The 21,402-nt window shown below is 34.1% G+C and overlaps 1 protein-coding gene across 3 annotated transcripts in view; it reads right to left on the bottom strand.

Moving 5' to 3' along the window:
• BTBD9 (BTB domain containing 9) overlaps positions 1–21,402 on the bottom strand; it is a 445,141-nt gene that overhangs the window by 82,730 nt on the left and 341,009 nt on the right. The window lies entirely within an intron of this gene.

Raw genomic sequence — 21,402 nt, 5'->3', positions numbered from 1 at the left:
TTATGTAATTTATGTGATTATGTGTAATACCTCCCATATTGATGGATTTATGTATACCTGTTTTAAGAGTGAAACCCTTCAGAAACATTACACTTAGGCAAATTGCTTGGAACAAAGCAGATACTAAATAAATGTTGGTTTCTTTCCCATACCATTCCACTCTGTACACCTAAAAATTCAATACTATATGATAAAAGTTCAGTACTATAGGATAAAAGTGATAGCATATGATTTAAATGGTTGAAATGGTTTTAATAGTTATTCTTGTATCTATTGTTTTACGTCTATGAGACAATGCATAAAAATCTTTTTTCTAATTGAACTAGTTGCTTGATTTACTCATGGAAATATTTAATTTGTGTGAAAAGGTGCATGCAAAATTTCTTTTAGGAACTAATTTATGGAATATCTATTATATACCACTATTTAGCTGTCATGCAATAAAATAAAATATTAAAAACATAATCCTCTAAGCTCCCCCAATTCTACTGCCACAACACTACTAAGCAACTATACACCAAGTATTCCTATTAGTAATTACAAGCTGGGAAGGGTTCCAGAATGCAACCAACTATATTTTAGTTCTGACAGGTGACCACAGGGAATATTTTTCAGAGAAAGTGGGTCTCAGCTGAAAAAGTAATGGTGCAGTTCATAGAGTGAAAGAAAAAAAAAATTCAGTACTCTGTGTCTTGGCCATAAGCTTTCTAGAAACAAATGCATTAATTAAATTAATCAATCCAATCAAAAGTAGAGATAGGTAATGATCTTAATTAGGTTAAGGTAGTACCAATATAAGTCTGGTTGCCACCCTAATTCAATTTCTAGAAGCCTAATGTTTCTTCTTAGATTTTAATTTACTTTCTTCTCAGAATTCTACTTTAGAAAGAATAATGGAAAAATTTCAGTGCAGGATACCATTTGGTTACTGATCATTACAGAAAGACTCATGAGGATTTCTTATTTAGACTGGACCAAGGACTTTAGATTATAATACTATCCTAATATTATTCTGTAATATGTAGTCTAAAGACTCACAGGAGGTGGTGGTATATTTCCACAGCAGAAAACATAATTCCTGAACTCAATACAATACCAAATGCATAATCCAAACCTTTTTTTTTTTTTTTTTTTATAATAGAGTAGGTTAACATGGGTGTAGAGGATAGAGTAAAGACAGAGGAAGACCTTAGCATTTATTCTATTTACTAACTGGGTGTCCAACATAAATCACTTAACTTCTCTATGACCCATTTTCTTCATTTGTAAATTAGAGTTAGTACCATTTATAGTTCCTATTTCGCAATATTTTTGTAGCTTGAAAGATAGAATTCACATAAATCATTTGCAAATTTTAAAGCACTATATGTCATTTGACCTTGGAAGGTGCTAGAACAATTCTCTAAAACGTAATTGTTGAGTACATACTGACATACATAGAGAGACAGAGTTTTTTCATTCAGGAAGTTGCCTATGTAAATGAAATCATAGATGTCCAATCCCTAGGTTCTACAGATGTTAGTTGTTATTATCATCATGCCTTTCTTTCCCCCCAAGGCTCAAAATTTAAAGTAGATCCTTTTCTTTATATGATAAAGTTCAAATTTTTATCTTTAAATCTGATCCCAACTTGTCCTCTTATCTCTCTTCTACTTGAAGTCTTCAATTGAGTCAAGCATGATCTTGATCTACCTTTTCTCCCACAAAGACATTATATACACACACATTTCTGGGCAAGTTTATTTTCTTGTGTTATTTCTTTTTATATAATCTTTAGGCTAATATAAAATGTTCTGATGTTCAAAGCCTTTTTTAATGTGCTCCTTCTTTCACTCCAATTCTCTTACACTTCTGTTTCCCACAAATTGCCTTCCCTTCCCCTCTTGTGCTCCCAAATCCTATGACCCTGGCCTCTCCTTGCTGTTTGCTCTTTTATCAAGATAATCCATCTTCTAACTCTGGGCATTTTCACAGGCCTCTGTTCTAGAACGTTCTCCCTCTCCTCAACTCTGCTTTTTGGCTTCCCTAGCTTTCTTCAAGTTCCAGATAAAATCCCAATTTCTACAGGAAACATTTCTAATCTCTTTAACTTCTAGTTTAACTTCCCTTTGCCTATACATTTCCTTTATTCCATATGTAACTTGTTTGTATATAGTTGTTTGCATATTGCCTCCCTTATTACACTATGAAATCCTTCAAAGAAGAGACTGTCTTTTATCTTTCTTTGTATCTCAGCACTTTGCACAGTGTCTGGCACTTAGTAAAGATCCAATAAATGTTTATTGATTGAAATGCTGTGTCTGTACTTTATAAACATTACTATGTCCCTAAGCTTGCAGTTTGAGACATATAATATCTTAACCAGCAAGTACAGCTAAAAATGGGGAAATAATACAGAAATATGACCCTGGTGATGTGGACTTTATACAGCTCACATAACCACATGAACTTCATTTTGGCCCTCACCAAAGCATCTATGGAATATCAACTACATTTAGCAGTGTCATTGGCAAATGTCAAAGGCAAAAATGAAATTTCTCAAGACACAGATAGATATGTCAGGTGCCTTCTTGGAAGTAAATGGCTGCAAATCTGTACCAAATTACTAGATTAAAGTGGACACAGAGATGTCTAGAAAGCTGGTATACCTCTTTCTTCCCACTGAGTTTCAGAGAGAAGTCAGGGAAAAGAAGAGTAACAACAATAACAATATAAAATGATGGCAACAGTGAGTACTTTCTAGACTTTCTTCCATTTCCTATTATTTCAAAATGTTTTCTTAGCTAAAATCTCATTGAATTCTCACAAAATCCCTCTTGAGTTGAAAGGACAGGTACTATCACTGTTTTTATGAATGAGCAAACTGCAATTAAGTGGCACTATTAGTTGACATCATATATATTCCCTTTGATAAGAGAATTTACCGAGGAAATGGAGAAAATTGGTAGAAGGATTCATTGTTGGATGAAACTCTCAAATTCATATACCTTCATATACCATATACCTTCTTCTTAAACTACCTCCTACCCTCAAATACTCAACCAGTGATTCTGATTTTAACTTTATCCAAAAAGGATGACCATTATCCATTTCAGGACAGGATAAAATCCTCCTCCTAAATTCAGATTTGATAAGAGCTATATTTCAGGTATCCTCATTCAGAATATATCCATAACTAACCCAGATTATTTTTAATTTAATGTTGGGGTTTTTTGGGGAGGTGGGGGTGGGGAGAATCAATTTTAATTTTACCTAGAATAGAAAACAAAATAATTTGACCAGAGTATTTTTCTTGTAAGAAATCAGACTTGTAATTTTATAATTTCAAAGAACTTATGACGCTTTAACCCCAAATGATCAAGAAGTTATCCAAAAGAGGCCTGTGAAGTGCTTACATATGTAAGGCACCATGCTAAGTGCTGGGGAAACAGAGACAAAAGACAGCCCCTAATCTCAAGAAGCTTACAATCTAATAGGAAAGATAACATGCAAACAAATACATATATAGCCAAATGTAATCAAGACAAATAGGAAGTAATTAACAGAGAGAAGGCACTAGTAGAAAAGGGGGTTGGGGAAGGTTTCCTGTAGAAGGTGGGATTTGAAGGAAGCCAAGGAGGTCAGTAGTTAGAGCAGAGAAAGGAGAACATTCCAAGTAGAGGGGACAACCAAAGAAGATGTCCAGAGCTATGGTTTGTGTCATTTATGGAATGGAAACAAGGCCAGTGCCACTGGATCAAAAAATACATGTTGAAGAATAAAGTATAAAAGATTTGGAAAGTAGGAAAGGGCTAAGTTATAAATGATTTTGAATGTCAAACAGCAATCTGTATTTGATCCTGGAGATATTAGACAGTCACTGGAGTTTACTGATTTTGGGTGGGGAGGAGAGGTATGAGACGACAGGACATGTGCTTTAAGAAAAATCACTTTGTGGCTGAATGAAGAACAGGTTGGAGGGGGAAGACTTGAGACAGAAGACCCACCAGCAGAATATTGCAGTAGTCCAGGTGTGAGGTGAGGTGGGCTTGTACTAGAGTAGTGGCAATGTCAGAGAAGAAAAGGAGAAGTATTGAGGGAGAGAATGAGCATGGTTGTGAGCCTGAGTAAATGGGAAAAGACTAAAAAAAATAAGAGAACCTGGGAGAGGGAGAAAGTTTGGGAAAAAGAGAATGAATTCAGTTTTGGATATGCTGAATTTAAGATGTTCCATTCAAGATGTCTAAGAAGCAATTGGACATTTCACTGGAGGTGATGAGAAAATTATCTGTATAGAGATGATAACTGAAACCACAGAAATGATGATATCACCAAGTGAAGTAGTACAGAAGGAAAAGAGGGCCCAGGATAAAACCTTGGACATTCCTGGGTGGGACCTGGATGAAGATCCTAAGACAAGTCATAGAAAAAAACAGAAAGAAAAGAATATAGGAGAAGAGACTAATAATGCCAAATGCTGCAGAAAAGTCAAAAAGGATAAGGATTTGAAAAAAGCCATTAGATTTGGTGACTATGAGATCATTAGAAACTTTGAAGAGAGCAGTTTTCATTGAAGGAGCATATGATTTAGAACTAGAAGGGTCCTTAAGAGATCATCTAGTTAAAACTTTCATTCTAAAAAAATAGAAATTGTGGCACAAATAACATTATATCCACAATATCAAGCTGCACTTTTAAGAAAAAAAAAAAACAAAGCTGAACCAAAAAATCTTAAGTTTTTCTTTCTTATTCTTTTTCCTAAAAGAATATTCAGAATAAGAGAGCTCTATACATTTTCTTTTTGTCTACATCTGTGATTTAATTGGTGCAGGAAACTCCCAGAAAAAAAAATCCCCTTTACCAATGCTGAACTACATTTTACAACTTTAGTTGCAAAAAATTTTTAGTTTTAGAGTTGACTGAGGTTACATGATTGCCCAGGATTGTAGCCAATAAGTCAAAAACAGACTTGAACCCAGGTGTTCCTGATGATAAGGACAATTATCCACTCTGCCACACTACCTCTAATTTTGTACATATTAATGTTTGTTAAACTGAAGTAAAAAATTTTCAGTTTAATTGAACATAGGAGGGGTAAGACTTTAAATGATGTAATTGTATAAGAATTCTAGTACATTACTGAAAAAAGTGAATTTCAGTGATGTCAGTATATCAGGGCTCCAGAGATTTCATTAGCTAACAGAATGGGAGGGGTAAGACTTTAAATGATGTAACTTAAATCTGCTTTCACTTTATGTCAGTGAATTCTACACAATAAATGGTCTCAATTAAATTTCCAAAGCAATGGTGCTATAGAACTTTATGATTTCTCAAAAGTTGCAGAGACAGTTCATTCAGATTTGAATCTTAGAAGCAGAAAGATGAAATGGAATGGATGTTGCCAAATGGATGGTAATTTTTTTTTTAAATTAAGGCTTTTTATTTACAAAGCATATGCATGGGTAATTTTTTTTTCTTTTCTTTTCTTTTTTTTATTATAGTAACTTTTTATTGACAGAATCCATGCCAGGGTAATTTTTTTTTTTTTTACAACATTATCCCTTGCACTCACTTCTGTTCCGATTTTTCCCTCCCACCCTCCACCCCCTCCCCTAGATGGCAAGCAGTCCTATATACGTTGAATATGTCCTAGTATATCCTAGATACAATGTATGTGTGCAGATCCAAACAGTTTTCTTGTTGCACAGGAGAATTGGATTCAGAAGGTAGAAATAACCCGGAAGAAAAACAAAATGCAAACAGTTTACATTCATTTCCCAGTGTTTTTTTCTTTGGGTGTAGCTGCTTCTGTCCATCATTGATCAATTGAAACTGAATTAGGTCTCTTTGTCAAAGAAATCCACTTCCATCAGATTACATCTTCATACAGTATCGTTGTTGACGTATATAATGATCTCTTGGTTCTGCTCATTTCACTTAGCATCAGTTCATGTAATTCTCTCCAAGCTTCTCTGTATTCATCTTGCTGGTCGTTTCTTACAGAACAAAAATATTCCATAACATTCATATACCACAATTTACCCAACCATTCTCCAATTGATGGGCATCCGCTCAGTTTCCAGCTTCTAGCCACTACAAACAGGGCTGCCACAAACATTTTGGCACATACTGGTCCCTTTCCTTCTTTAGTATCTCCTTGGGGTATAAGCCCAGTAGAAACACTGCTGGATCAAAGGGTATGCACAGTTTGATAACTTTTTGGGCATAATTCCAGATTGCTCTCCAGAATGGCTGGATTCGTTCACAGCTCCACCAACAATGTATCAGTGTCCCAGTTTTCCCACATCCCCTCCAACACTCATCATTATTTTTTCCTGTCATCTTAGCCAATCTGACAGGTGTGTAGTGGTATCTCAGAGTTGTCTTAATTTGCATTTCTCTGATTAATAATGATTTGGAACACTCTTTCATATGAGTGGTAATGATTTCAATTTCATCATCTGAAAATTGTCTGTTCATATTCTTTGACCATTTATCAATTGGAGAATGGCTTGGTTTCTTATAAATTAGAGTCAGCTTTCTATATATTTTGGAAATGAGGCCTTTATCAGAACCTTTAACTGTGAAGATGTTTTCCCAGTTTGTTGCTTCCCTTCTAATCTTGTTTACATTAGTTTTGTTTGTACAGAAGCTTTTTAATTTGATGTAATCAAAATTTTCTATTTTGTGATCAATAATGGTCTCTAGTTCGTCTTTAGTCACAAATTTCTTCCTCTTCCACAAGTCTGAGAGATAAACTATCCTATGTTCCTCCAATTTGTTTATAATCTCATTCTTTATGTCTAAATCATGGACCTATTTTGATCTTATCTTGGTATACGGTGTTAAGTGTGGGTGCATACCTAATTTCTGCCATACTAATTTCCAGTTATCCCAGCAGTTTTTGTCAAATAATGAATTCTTATCCCAAAAGTGAGGATCTTTGGGATGGGTAATTTTTCCAATACTGACCCTTGCAAAACCTTTTGTTCCAAATTTTCCCCTCCTTCCCTTTGCCCCCTTCCTAGCTGTCAGGTAGTTTAATACATGTTAAATATATTGAAATACATGTTAAATCCAATATATGTATATATACAAGTACAGTTATCTTGCTGCACAAGAAAAATCAGATCAAGAAGGAAGAAAAAGAAAAACTGAGAAAGAAAGCAAAATGCAAGCAAATAACAACACAGAGAGTGAGAATGCTATGTTGTGTTCCACACTGTTCCCATGGTTCTCTTTCTGGGTGTAGATGGTTCTCATCACTGAACAAGTAGAACTGGTTTGAATCATTTCAATGTTGAAGAGAGTCACATCCATCAGAACAGAACTGATCATCGTATAGTAGTCTTGTTGCCATGTATAATGATCTGGTTCTATTCATTTCACTCAGCATCACTTCATGTAAGTCTCTCCAGGCCTCTCTGAAATCCCCCTGCTAGTCGTTTCTTACAAAACAATAGTATTCCATAGCATTCACATACCATAATTTATTCAGCTATTCTCCAATTGATGGGCATCTATTCAGTTTCTAGTTTCTTGTCATAAAAAGAGGATTACCACAAAAAATGGATGGTAATTCACTTCCTTTTGCTGCCACTGTAAATGTCAGGGAAAGCTCCCACTGCATCACTGATAAGCAGTTTAATAGCATAAAAATTTAAAGTGTTTTAATTTTAGTAATAGCAAACTTTTCATAAACTACACATATGACACCTTTATAATTTGGGTGACTTTTTTTCAAAAGTAAACAAACACTATCGATTCCACTCAGACCTGTTCTTCTATCCAAGATATGTGAATTTGTTAGGAAGTTTTGTTTTGTTTTTGTGAAATTATTATTTATTTTAACATTTTTTAAAAATTTTGAATTCCAGATTCTTTCCCTCCTTCCTGTCCCTCCCTTTAAAGACAACAATGATATCAGTCACAAATGCGAAATCACATAAAACATTTCCATTTTGAGTCATATCAAGGGCAAAAATCTAGAAAAAATCTAGAAAATTATACTTCAATTTTCACTCAGAATGCATCAGTTCTCACTTGAGAGGTATATTGTATTTTTTCATCATGAGTCCTTTGGAATTGTCTTTGATTACTAATGGGATCAGAGTAGCTCACAGTTGATTATAATTACAATATTCCTGTTATTTTGCATAATCATCTGCTGGTTCTCACTTCACTGTGCATCAGTCCATTTAGGTCTTGCCTTTTCCCTCATCTCTCATACCCCACCTCCCCTGTCCCCCCCAAAAAAAACACCACTAAGTATAGTTTCAGATTCTTCTTCTGAATGGTTGGCTCAATCCATTGCTCTAACACAAGTTCATTATTCTATCTATTTCCCCTAATCCCTTGTAGCATTCATCATTTCTGATAGATATAAGGTGGTATCTTAGAATTGTTGTAATATGCCTTTCTCTATGATTGAGGCCAGTTTCAATGATTTCATGATGAAGAGACAAGCTACACTCTGAGAGAAGACTGCTGGAACTGAGTGTGGATCATAACAACATTTTTCGTTTTCATTTTGTTTTCTTATTCATTTTCTTTTCTTTTTGATCTGATCTTTCTTGTGCAGCAAGATAATTGTACAAATATGCTTACATATATTGGATTTAACATATATTTAACATGTACAACTTACATTGGTGCCTTTTAGAAAAAAGTTTCTCTAATTATCTCTTTTAATTAGTTTTTGTCTGAGATCATAACTACTATCCCCTCCTTTTTTACTTCAGTTAAAGCTTAATATATTCTACTCCAATACTTTAACTCTATATGATGATCTTTCTGTTTTAGATGTATCTTTTTATACCCAACAATTGCTGAATTTTGGTTTCTAATCCATTCTGTTATCTGCCTTCCTTTTATGGTTAGCTCATCCCATTCACATTCACAATTATTACTATATAGTTACTTTCATTCTATTTTCTTCTTTTTATCCTGTCCCTTCTCAAAAATCCATTTTGCTTCTGACCAATGCCTCTCTTTTAGCACCCCTCCTTACATATTTCCCTATCAAATAAAATAAATATTTTATACCCAACTGAGCATGTGTGCATGTATATATGCACATGTATTTATCATTGTATGCATATAGTATATATGTGTGTGTACATGTGTGTGTATAAACATGTACACATTTTTTTTTTCTTTTCTCCCTTGAACTAAATGCAATGAGAGTGAAGGTCAAGCATTGCCTGCAAATTACTCCTTTTAACCTTCTACTATAAAAGCTCTTCGTTGCATGCCTCTTATGTAATAAATCTTTTTTATCATTCTAGCTTTCTTGTCTCCCTATGCATCAATTTTTCTTACCTCTATTTATTTTTTTTGAGATCATCCCAACATAACAGATCCCAAGCTTTCTGTAGATTTCTTCTAACTGACCTTACAATGAAAAAGTTCATACGAGTTACATGTATCCTCTTCCCAAATAGGAATGTAAACAGTTTAATACATTGAAAGTTTATTGATTACTCTTCCATATTAACCTTTTTATGCTTCTCTTGAGACTTCTATTGGAAAGTCAAATTTTCTATTCAGCTTTGGTCTTTTCATCTACATGTACTTGAAAATATTCTACTTCATTAAGTATACATTTTCTCCTCTGAAAGAGCATATTCACTTTTGCTTGGTTAGGTCATTTCTGATTATAATCCTGGCTCCTTTATCCTCCAGAATAGCATATTCCAAATCCTCTGCTCATTTAACACAGAAGCTACTAAATCCTGTGTGATAATGACTGCAGCACCATGATATTTGAATTGTTTCTTTCTGGTTATTTGCAATATTTTCTCTTTGACATATGGCCTCTCAAATTTGGCTATAATATTCCTGGGAGTTTTCAATGGGATCCTTTTTTTCAGGTGATCACTAGATTCTTAGAATTCCTATTTTACTCTCTGATATAAGACAGTAGAGCAGTTTTCTTTGGTAATTCTTGAAATGTGACATTTAGGTTCTCTTTGATTATAACTTTCAGAAAATCCAATAATTCTTAAATTACTGCTCAACCTATTTTTTAGGTCAGTTGTTTTTCCATTAAGATATCTCACATTTTCTTCTATTTCTCCCCACTCTTTTGACTTCATTTTATTGTTTCCTGAGTCTCATAGTCTCATTTGCTTTTTCTACTTGCCCAATTCTAATTTTTAAGGACTTATTTCCTTCATGAATTTTTGAGCCTCTTTTAGAATTAGGTCAATTTTTCAAGGTATTTTCTCCAATTTTTTTTTTGGCTTCTAAAATCAGCTTTTAATTCAAATTTCTTTTCATAATTTTCTTGCATCACTCATTTCTTTTCCTAATTTTTCCTCTACTACTCTTTAACTCTTCCAGAAATTCTTCATGGTCTTGAGTTCAATTAGCATTTTTCTTTGAAGCTTTGCCTATTAATGTTTTGTCTTCTACATTTATATCTTGGTATTCCCTGCCAATGTAGTAGATTTTTATGGTCAAGTTCTTTTTTTTTTTTTTTTTTTCAATTGTTTGCTCATTTTTCTATCCTATTTCTTGACTTTGAAATTTATATTAAAGTTGGTCCTACTTATTTAGGATTGGATAGGCAATGTGGCAGGCTTCAAGCTATTTTTATAATATTGTTTTCAGAGTTCTGGCGGTCTGCAAGTTTTCAGTGCTTCTCAGATGGTGTTATCCTGGGAGAAGTGTGATGACAGTTCCCTTGGTCTGAGATCTGACTTTTGTCCAGGAAGAGATCCTATTCCCTTGTGCCTTGAGTACTAGTTCTTCTTTTGATTTACTGTAGCTGTAAGTGCTAGAGCACTTCTCTTCAACCTGAAACTGTGCCCCAGAGCAAGTTAAAGGAAATGGAGTTGTTAATCAGTTTTGGCTGTACCTAGTGCTAGTAACAAGTGTCCTTTAATCTTTTTCTGAGCAGTTGTCCAACACCCTTACTGTCACTAGTCTATAAGTTCCTGAAGCTGTTGGTGCTAATTCAGCTGCCTCCAATGCCCACTGCTGATACTCTGAACATGCTCTAGCCATATGTTCACCGTGGTGTTAGACCTCTCCTGTGGACCTCCAAAGTTATCTTAGGCTGGAAAAATCTCTCTCAGGAGCTCTGTTACTCCAAAATTTGATTTGAGGTATTACAATAAAGTTGGAGTGGAATATTGAGATAGTTCATTTGTGTTTTGCCCTTTGCTTCACATCATCTTGGCTCTGCCTCATCCTTTACCCCTGACAAAGTCTTAATAGGTATGAAATATGTCCTCAAACAATAAGCTTCTTGATGGCAGGAAGGAAGGCCAATTCTGTGGCAGATAATCAACAGTAACTAGTGGTAACGAAAGTACATCATCATTCTGGTATCACAAAATCAACACTGTGGGTAGGTATCTGCTGACCTTGCTCAATGGTTCTGATAGAAGTAAATAACTGCCAGGAGGGATATAGAAATGGATGAATAGATAATTTGGAGGATGCACTGATAAGGAGGGAAGGAAGCTTAACAAGAAACCACCTGGAATTTATTATATAAAATACACTACATTAAAAAAAAAAAAAAAAAGATGGAAGAATACAGGGATGTAGATAGCTTTTAACCACATTTAAAATTAATGTTTTAGAAAAATCAGAACAATAATCCTTCCTGGCCTTATTTACTTGGGGCAAATGAGAGACTGCACCACTGTAGCAGCATCTTTCTTCCACGCTAGTCTTCCCCAGGATGAGTTCATTTTATATTTAAAATAATAATCTTTTATATGAAATTTAAAACAACAACCTGAGATCTGGTAGTTTTATCATTCAAGCTACTGGCTAAGCTTCAAGATCCTAATCCCTAAAGGAAAAGCACTGCCAGAAGACAACTAAAGGGGGTTTAAGAATATTTACATAATACACACATGTATATATGTGGTCATTTTATTATTAATATCTACTTCAGAACCATTTTATTTAACTTTGATTTTTAAGGCAAGATTAGACATTCAATATTCTGAAATATTGGAAACAACTTAATAATCTATCTTGCAAAAACCCCAGTTCTTTGAAAATTCTTTGAAAATACTGACTGAAAGAAAGGCCTAGAGAGACTTACACAAACTGATGCTGAGTGAAATGAGCAGGACCAGGAGATCATCATATACTTCAACAACAATACTATATGATGACCAGTTCTGATGGACCAGGCCATCCTCAGCAACGAGATCAACCAAATCATTTCTAATGGAGCAGTAATGAACTGAACCAGCTATGCCCAGAAAAAGAACTCTGGGAGATGACTAAAAACCATTACATTGAATTCCCAATCCCTATATTTATGCACACATGCATTTTTTATTTCCTTCACAAGCTAATTGTACAATATTTCAGAGTCTGATTCTTTTTGTACAGCAAAATAACGTTTTGGTCATGTATACTTATTGTGTATCTAATTTATATTTTAATATATTTAACATCTACTGGTCATCCTGCCATCTAGGGGGTGGGGGGGTAAGAGGTGAAAAATTGGAACAAGAGGTTTGGCAATTGTTAATGCTGTAAAGTTACCCATGCATATATCCTGTAAATAAAAGGCTATTAAATTAAAAAAAAAAAAAAATGCTGACTGAAAAAACATTTTGTGCTACCACTAAACACCAAGTAAAAAATCTTCTATTATAAAGGATAAGTGAAAAATTACTGCTAGTTATAGAATATTACACAGTTTATAGAAACTCCAAGTGTTCATTACAAACTGAACATCACACTTATCTTATTATTAGAGAGGGAAGCCAGAGTATTGTCATAGGAGTATACTAAAATATATTCAATTCTATAATGCTCTTACGAATGAGGGTATTGTTTCAAACACAAAAGAGGAAAAAAAAGAACTGGATTTGCTGAATACTGGCTGAAATACTAGTAGGTCCATGAAGCACTCCTAACTTCAAAGGGACACTCAACATCCTTTGGCTTATCTGGAAAAAGAATGAACAGCATTCAATCATCCATTAACATCAACTCCATTCATATGAAACATCTGGTTTCTAAGTATTTTCATTAATTTTTTTTTCTAACTAATTTACTCAAAGTGGCTCTAGTTCAGATTTGTGTTGTATCTTAACTAGAAAGAATCATAGTTAGTGTTAGGAAAGATAAGACTTTTGGAAAGCACGACTTGCATGTGTGGACAGATATGTTTTAGTAAGCTTATAAACTATCTAGGGAAGATCAGAGTTGTCACTGGACATCCTTTATGCTCTAAGAGATGGATATACCTATCATCTTTATAAGAAACAATGAAATGATAGAGAAGAATATTACTAAGGGAGAAGAGGTCTACAGGAATTACTGACAGAAGAACAACTCTGTTTTGAAATAGGAAAAGTAGTGGGGAAAGAAGGAAAGAACTTTAATGTTGTGAGAGAGTTTTGCTTTAAGGCAAAGAATTAGTCACCAGACTGTAATTTTCTATTAGCTTTTTCTTATTTATACAAGAGAATGGATTATTCAGTTCTGAACTGTTCCCAGTTATGGGGACATGATAAAACAAATTCCTAACACAAACCCCTAATATGTTTCTGAATATTAAAGTTGGGAATTTAGGAATGAGAGTAGCTGCATGGCAGATATGGTTATCTTCTAATATCTCCTAATCTGTAGTATTCCTATAAAACCTTGAGCTTTTCATTTACTCCAATTCAGCTCCTAGAATCCAGAGTAGGAAGATTGGCACAATTTAAAGATATCTTGGAAGAAAAAAAGATGAGGCAACGTAAGAAAAGTAAGAATAACAGGTAGTTTTCTACCCCAGGATCAGAAGGGCTTAGAGTAATCTGTGCATTGCCATCCCTCATCTCCTAACAAACCCAGAGAGTTAAATAGCATTAACATTAAGAACACCATATTAATGCAAATGTGAAGACAACAAATATGAAAATCTAAGAAGAAGTGTAAAAATGAATTAATGTGGTTACATATGCATAGTATATAATATTTCTTCTTAAGAACCTTATTGGTTTACATTCTTTGAATTCCCATGATTTGTAACCAGTTTTGAAAACTATACAAGATATGTCCCTTGCTCTCACGGAGGAATGTTATCTATACATATGTGACTTCTGAGGCCACAAAGGTTAACCTATTAAAAGCACCTTAAACTAGACAGAGGCTATGACACTGCATTTTCACAAGCTTAGAATTCTGCAGTGCTGGTTGTGATTTTCTTAAGGAAAAATATATCCAAGATAAAAACATATTTAAAAGAAACATACCCTGAGTTTCCTCCTCCTTACTACTGTATCTCAGAGAAAAGAATATATATCTTTTAACAATCCATCACTCAGTAATACAATCCTCTGGAGGATCCATTAGGTCATCTAAAGATATAGAGAGGACTAATATATACAAGTAATGTCCATTTAAGAATTAGTCCACAGATTCCAAAATAAGAAATAAAGATATTTTAAAATCTAGCAATCTAGGAATGTTAAAAGAGGAAATAATTTTAGAGACCAACTAATATCCCTCTCTATCTTTTGTTCATGCGGAAAGTTGAGGCCCACATTTCCCTTACTAGAGAAAAAGATCATTATCCTCTGGGATGATCTGAAGTTGTGAGAATGAAAAAAACATCTAAATTATATACTTAAAATTTATATATACCAAGGATTCCAAACCTCTGTAAAAAACCAGTATTTTATAATTCTTCCTGTATATACAGTTTAACAGAGATCCTTGTAAGACTACTATTTTATGAATCTAGGTAAAGAGGTGAAAGATTTGTTAGTTGGAAATGTCCAACTACTTTCTCAAAAGCACTGGTAAACGTATGCAATTCCAGATGATCACACTTTGAACCTATACTATAAAACCTAGCAGGAAAAGTTTATTACTGATGTTCAGTGCATAATTTATAATATTACAGTGAAATTTGCTTATACTTTGTTTTAAACAGATAAAAAAAGATAATGTCAATTTTGGGGAAAATATGCTTTTAAAAATCTTTTCTTGGAACTCAGAAAAAATATATTACATATATAATTCCATAATACTCATGCTAACAGGTGCCAGAAAGATTATAAAAATTTTAAATCCATAGATAATTCAAATTCTGAAAAATCATTTCAGCTTCCCAACAAACGTCTTTGTTTTTAACTAGAATTGTTGGCAAGGGAAAAACTAAAGATCTGAATTTTACTTCCTTCCCCTTTTGGGAAGGAAAATGACCTGATGAATATGGTAACATTTTTTTTTTTTTTAATGGCAGGCATAAAGAAGGAAGAGAGAAGAAAGAGATTTACAAACTCCACAAACTAGATAATAGGACTGGATAATGTAGAGTCAACCATTTATTAACATTATTAATGTCATTTTTTTTTTAGACAATGAATTATATGGCACAGCTAATAGGCTAGACAATGTAACATCCTGTAGATATTGCAGATGCTGTAATGGTAATCTACAACAGTATTTGAGGTGATTCATAGGCAAGGACACAGAATAAGTAGGTCAATTGTCATTGCTCATTATACTTTGCCCCTTCATTAAAGTACTATACTCTTTCTGATAATTGTCTCATATATGACCTTTTATTGTTTTTTAACTTAAAATTTTTATTTTCAATTCTAAATTCTCTCTCTCTCTTTCTCTTTTTGCTGAGGCAATTGAGGTTAAGTGACTTGCCCAGGGTCACACAGCTAGGAAGTGTTAAGTGTCTGAGGCCAAATTTGAACTCAGATCCTCCTGATTTCAGGGCTGGTGCTCTATCTACTGTGCTACCTAACTGCCCCTTCCTCTCTCTCTTTACCCACTCATTGAGAAAGCAAGAAATACAGTACCCATTATGTTGGAATCCTAGTGTCAACTCAACTTGAAACAAGGTGAAAACTCAAGGGAGATGTCAGAATCCTGGTGTTGACTCAATGGAATTGATACAATGCTTATTGGTTCACACCTTAGAGCGAATCCTAACAAGGTGATAAGTTGCTAATACTGATAGACAATAATGCTTGTGTTCACATCTTTAGAGAGCTCATATAAGCAAGAAGTATTTAAGTAGTCTTTGGAGTTCACCCATTTGGGAGATTTCAGGGTTTAGTATGAGATATCCAAATTCACACCTCCCTTAATCCCTCCCTCGGGAGGAGTCACCTTTGGGAGATCATATGTATAGAGGAAATTCTTAGAGCTTCAAGCGAGTGACTTCAAACATTGCAAGGGGTCAGAGAGGAGCACTCTGGGAGGAAGCCCACAAGCCCTCTCTCCGAGGCAAGAGAGATTCATTGCATCTTCCACCTTGGTGCTGGCTGGAGGTTGAAGAAAGCAGAGGCAGAAGCAAAGGACAAAGCTGCAAGAGCTCTTGGAACCAAGCAGAAAGATAGGCCTCTAAGAAAACTAACTAGACTATGTTGGAGACAATGAAAGATATGAACTTTTAGCACCTGGCTACATTTGGGTGATTATTTACTTGTAACTGAATCTAAAGCTGCCTCCAGAAAACCTCCCCAAGAAACCTGCTCCCAGAGAGAACCATTTATATTTTAAAGAAGAAAAACACCACACCATTATACATCTGGAGAAACACAAAACATATTTTGACATTAGCCATGCTACATAAAAAAAAAAAAAAGGCAAGAAAAATAAAGAGGAAGAAGATGTGCTTCAATAAGCCCTGAGATTCCATTATTATTCTGACTAAAAGTCTATCTGATTTTTTGATCTCAAGTTTGATGGCAACTTTTGTGAAGAAAACCTAGATCCTCTGCTTCCAAAACTTTCTGTCAACTTGTTGGGCTAAAAACTCATTCTAGGAAGCCTGCCGCCCAGTTTAGTCACACTTCATATTCTTTTTTAGTTACAATGATTTATACAAAAATTGATTAATACATTGAAAAAAATCTTACAATCTTTAAGCACAAAAAAGAAAAATCTATTCTGAACATTCAGATGCGACTAGAGAAGAGAGAAGCTTTATAGGAAGGCCATATTTTAAATAGCTATATATCTAGTGCCTTCAAACCTGAGTCAAGTTACCAATGGCCAAGTGGCATAATGTGATAAAAAACAAGAAAATGACTACAAACAGGTCTCAGGAATAGATTTAGCTTCTAGAAGCCAGACTCAGTAGTTTTGATGGAGCATTATTTTATTATTAGCTTGGAAACCTGACTATTACCAGACCTATGCTTTATATTTTTCTTCTGAATTTCTGGATTTGTTGTCAGCAGATTTTTCTAACAAGTACATGGTTCTTTATTTTTCAAGTCCTAAAACTCTGGCAAACATCACAAATGTTTGCCCATTTCTCCCCTTTTAATAAAAGAAAAGAACATGACTTTTTTTCATTACTGTCATATCGTGTAGAAAAAAACGGAATTAAATCTGAAAAGAGAAAAACAGAACCTCCATCCAGCATTTTAAAAGTGACAATTACATAACCGGAGTATATTAATTGGCTCCCGTTTCCAGATAACAGTGAGCAAGCAGTCTTTTCAAATCTCATAAATAACTACCCCTCATGCGCTACACCTCCCAGTTCTTCCTCTTGCATGCAGTTAGTAAGAGGGAGAGCTTGGCTTTTAATGCAGGTTCTGAAGAGAAAACGATTCTTCAGTATACTATTTGGCAATATAAAACTATAATCTTACTCTAAAGATTAAAATATTATTAAAAAAGAATTCTGGGCATCTAGGTAAAGTGTTATCAATGTTAAAGAGCCCCTTGTTCCATTAAAATATCTCTTTAAATATCATCAGGTAAAATGAGTAACCACTTCTCCATTTCACTTTCCAGCCCCAGGAATACATTCTCAACAATGACCTCATATTACAAACTTAAGACCTTAATTATTCTGAGGATCAGTCTAAGAAATGGAGTTGAAAAGAGGCTTTCTTAACCTTATAGCTGAGAATAGCAAAGAAAGAGGATGTAAAGAATTGTAGGTAAAGTAAACTGTTTGAGTTTAAATGTTCCCTTTTCCAATATTGCTGCACTTTGAAGAAATTTACTGAGACTGTAATTTCTCATCTTTAACCTATCCCAACTGTCCTCAGCTCTTGTGATGCTTAAAATAAGAAAATTCAGTCCTTGTTCTTAAATCCAAAAGAAAGATAGTGCCCAAGTTTCAAAGGCCTGGATGCTAGATAATAATGTCTGGCCCACCTAAGACAAAGTGAATGACATTTTGGAGGAAAGATCTTAGCTATGTGATATAGTTTAAGTGCATTCATCATGCTCATGACACTCTATTTGAAGTCTTTTTCCAAATAGCATGTAAACTAGCTATATCTTCCCTTCCTGGAAATCATGATATGTTATATAAGAGGAACCTTTCCAAAATCAGAATGCTTTAGAAATATGAACTAAATAGTGCCTCCAGAAAAAGTATAATCCATCAAATCAGGCAGGTGTATAAACCCAACATAAACTTAAAAATATTGAAGCAAAGGTTTGTGGCAAAAACAAAGGGGATAACACCACAATTATAATTTGGGGCTCAGGAGTCTGAACATAATGGGCACATAAAAAACACAATTTGAGTAGCTGGCTGGTGGGTGACTACAATAGATGGAAGAGGTAGCTAAAGCTGTTTGATCAACTGAATACTTCCATTTTTCTAATTTAGTGCAGAAGTTATGTAAATAATGCCATTCTGTCAGTATATATTCCTATTCCTCAAATAATGGCAAGGACAAATGTCTTTTTAAAATCAACAACAAAATCCATTTTACTTAAATTGTCTTTAATCAGCAACAAACTATCTTTAACAAACCAACAACAAAATCAAGAGCAAAAGAAGAACCTTTTAACCAGAGCAGTTTGAATGGTGAATTTAATGGATGAAACTATTAAGTTTGGTTTGAAGGAAATTTGAAAAAGTTTAAAAACAAAGACTGTACAGTACTCAGTGGTCCTAGATAATAGGTTCAGATTCCATAATTTTAAAAAATTACAATAATTAAAACAATGAATTTTACAGGTTTTATTATCTTTAACCAAAGACTTTATACAATGTTCAAAGTCTTAGACTCATGAGATCACTAATACCATGGAACACCTTTGTATTAAATGTGACTAAGACACAAAGAAAATGGTCAAAAATTAAACAGATCAGAATGGCCAAATGTTAGAGAATATACTTTGGCAGAAAAAGCAGAGTATTTATCATATTTGTCTAGAGAAATTCCAACAACAAAAAAGAAAAGGAAGAAAACAGGTGGAAGTTTAAGGGAAAGGATGTGTCTAGAATACTGGCATAGTGTAACCTGCACTTGCTACAGCATTTGGACATTGATTAGACCTTTTACTGGAGTGCTATATTCAGTTTAAGGCTTCATAGTTTACTCATGTTTTATTTGAGGAGAATCTAGAAGAAAACTTTGGTTGGACATGGCTCAGTGTAATGTTTCAGAGGTAGGGAGATAGACAACATGATCTTTTGGGAGCTTAAAAAATTCCATTTAAATCACAACATATATACTGTATTTTCAGTAATGGACAGCCTACAATTTTTGAAGCTAATCAGAGGATCTCTTGAGGTCTGCTTTAGGGTATCTTTGTTAAATTATAAAAAACTGTCTTCTGTTATCAATTACATATCTTCTACCACATTTCTCAGGAAATAACTAGAAAATGGGAAGCATGATGAATTTGGGTAATGTTATGCTCTAGTTCCATTGATTTTTACTGTGTTAATAATTGCTTTTTTGTTATTTCTTTTGTTCTTCTAATGCATTATTTATTTATTAATTTGTAAAACACTTATTGTTGTAGCAGCTAAGTGCTAAAAAACAAAAGTTAAAAACATAAATTATTCAAAGCTACCAACTAAGGGAAGGAAAAATGAAGAAGGAAAAAAAGATGACGACAACTTAATGCACAACTACTGCCAGGCAATCTAATAAATGAGCTGGTTTCCAAATCAAGATGCAAAAACATTACATGCTCTTAAGTCAGTATACAAACTCTTAATAAACTCAAATAATATGCAGAGTCCTGTAATAGGAAGATAAAAAGGCAAGAGTGGATCCCTGCCCTTGATAAGTTTATAATCTAGTACACACCTGTGAAAGAACTGCAGAAGTATAGAAAGGGAAGCTATGTATAGGAACTGTGAGCAGATTTCCTTAAGCTATTATAATGGAGTTAAGCTAGATGTCCTTAAACTATAATAATGCGACTATAATACAGTTTTGCAAAACAAGAAATGTACTAAGAAAAATGGGAGGTTAATTGGTGGTAGGATTTTAAGGCTTGGTCTACAAAAATACTTTGATTCAAAATGAACAACTTAGGTTGCTCATATTTATTCTTGTACCTCTATGACCATAATATCTCACATAACTGGAAGCATATTCTCCTGGATCCCACAAACTCCATTCCTAGTAATATTTCATCTCTGATTTAATGAAATTTTCTTTTCTGCAAAGCCTAGTTTAGGTATAACTTTTTTCTTTGAAATGTCTCCAGATTCCTGGAATTAGAAGTGCTCTTTCTTTCTCCTCTTGTAAGACCTTAAATACTTACAGAATGGGAAGTTCCTTCCACAAAAAAACAATACCTGGTGCTTTTAATAAAATTAAACATTCAGTAACACAATGTTACTGAGATTTCTGAATGCTCAGGTGGGGCTGTTTCCCCAGGACAAGAATGCTTAACTTTTTTTTTTTTTAAAAGACATAGATCCTTTAATCAATCTGGTAAAGTTTAGGGACACCCCTTTCTTAGAATATGATTCTAAATAATGAATAGATGCATAAAATAGGATCATAAAAGAAACCAATGATATTGAAATATAGTTATCTACATGTTAAAAAAAAAAAAAAGTGTCACATACCCCAGGCTAAGAACTCCCAGGGCCTAGGGTCACTTGCTCAAAACACTTTGTTGATATTTACATAAAATTACTTCAGTGACAAAAGCTGTCTAAATCATTATGGACTTATCTATATATGTACATACCACAGATATACATAAATACTCAAGAGTTTTTGAGGATTGCTTCTTGGTGAATTCTGCATCTAATACTTTGAAAAATTCCAGTTTCATAAATGAGGAGTCAAAGCCTCCCAAGTGTACCATGCCAATTCAACTCAAGTATGGAAAATTTTCTAAAGCAGTAGATACTGAGCCATTCAAAAGCTCTAAGAATAATCCCATTACTTCTATCTACAATGAGAAGTTCAGCTACAATCAGCAAGAATAACCCTGATGTCATAGGTATCGAAAGTCTCTTAGTTAGCTTCTGTAGTTTTCTATAGGCCTGCTGGTATCTCCTTAGGAGCTCTTAAGTTACAAGATAGCTTGTGGTGTAGAAGATGATACAGGCCCTAAATAAGCACTGAGATGATGTGAACAATTAAAGATAGTAAAGATCATTGCTAACCTAGGAATCAATATGAGAATACAGTAAAGTCCTGGAATTAGTTCCATAAGTTATGAGCACCATTCTAGCAAATTCCTGTAAATTAG

This window comes from Sarcophilus harrisii, chromosome 4, assembly GCF_902635505.1.
Source record: "Sarcophilus harrisii chromosome 4, mSarHar1.11, whole genome shotgun sequence".
NCBI lineage: Eukaryota > Metazoa > Chordata > Mammalia > Dasyuromorphia > Dasyuridae > Sarcophilus > Sarcophilus harrisii.
The sequence above is the reverse complement of the archived record's forward strand: the minus strand, read 5'-3'. Positions and strand labels throughout refer to the sequence as shown.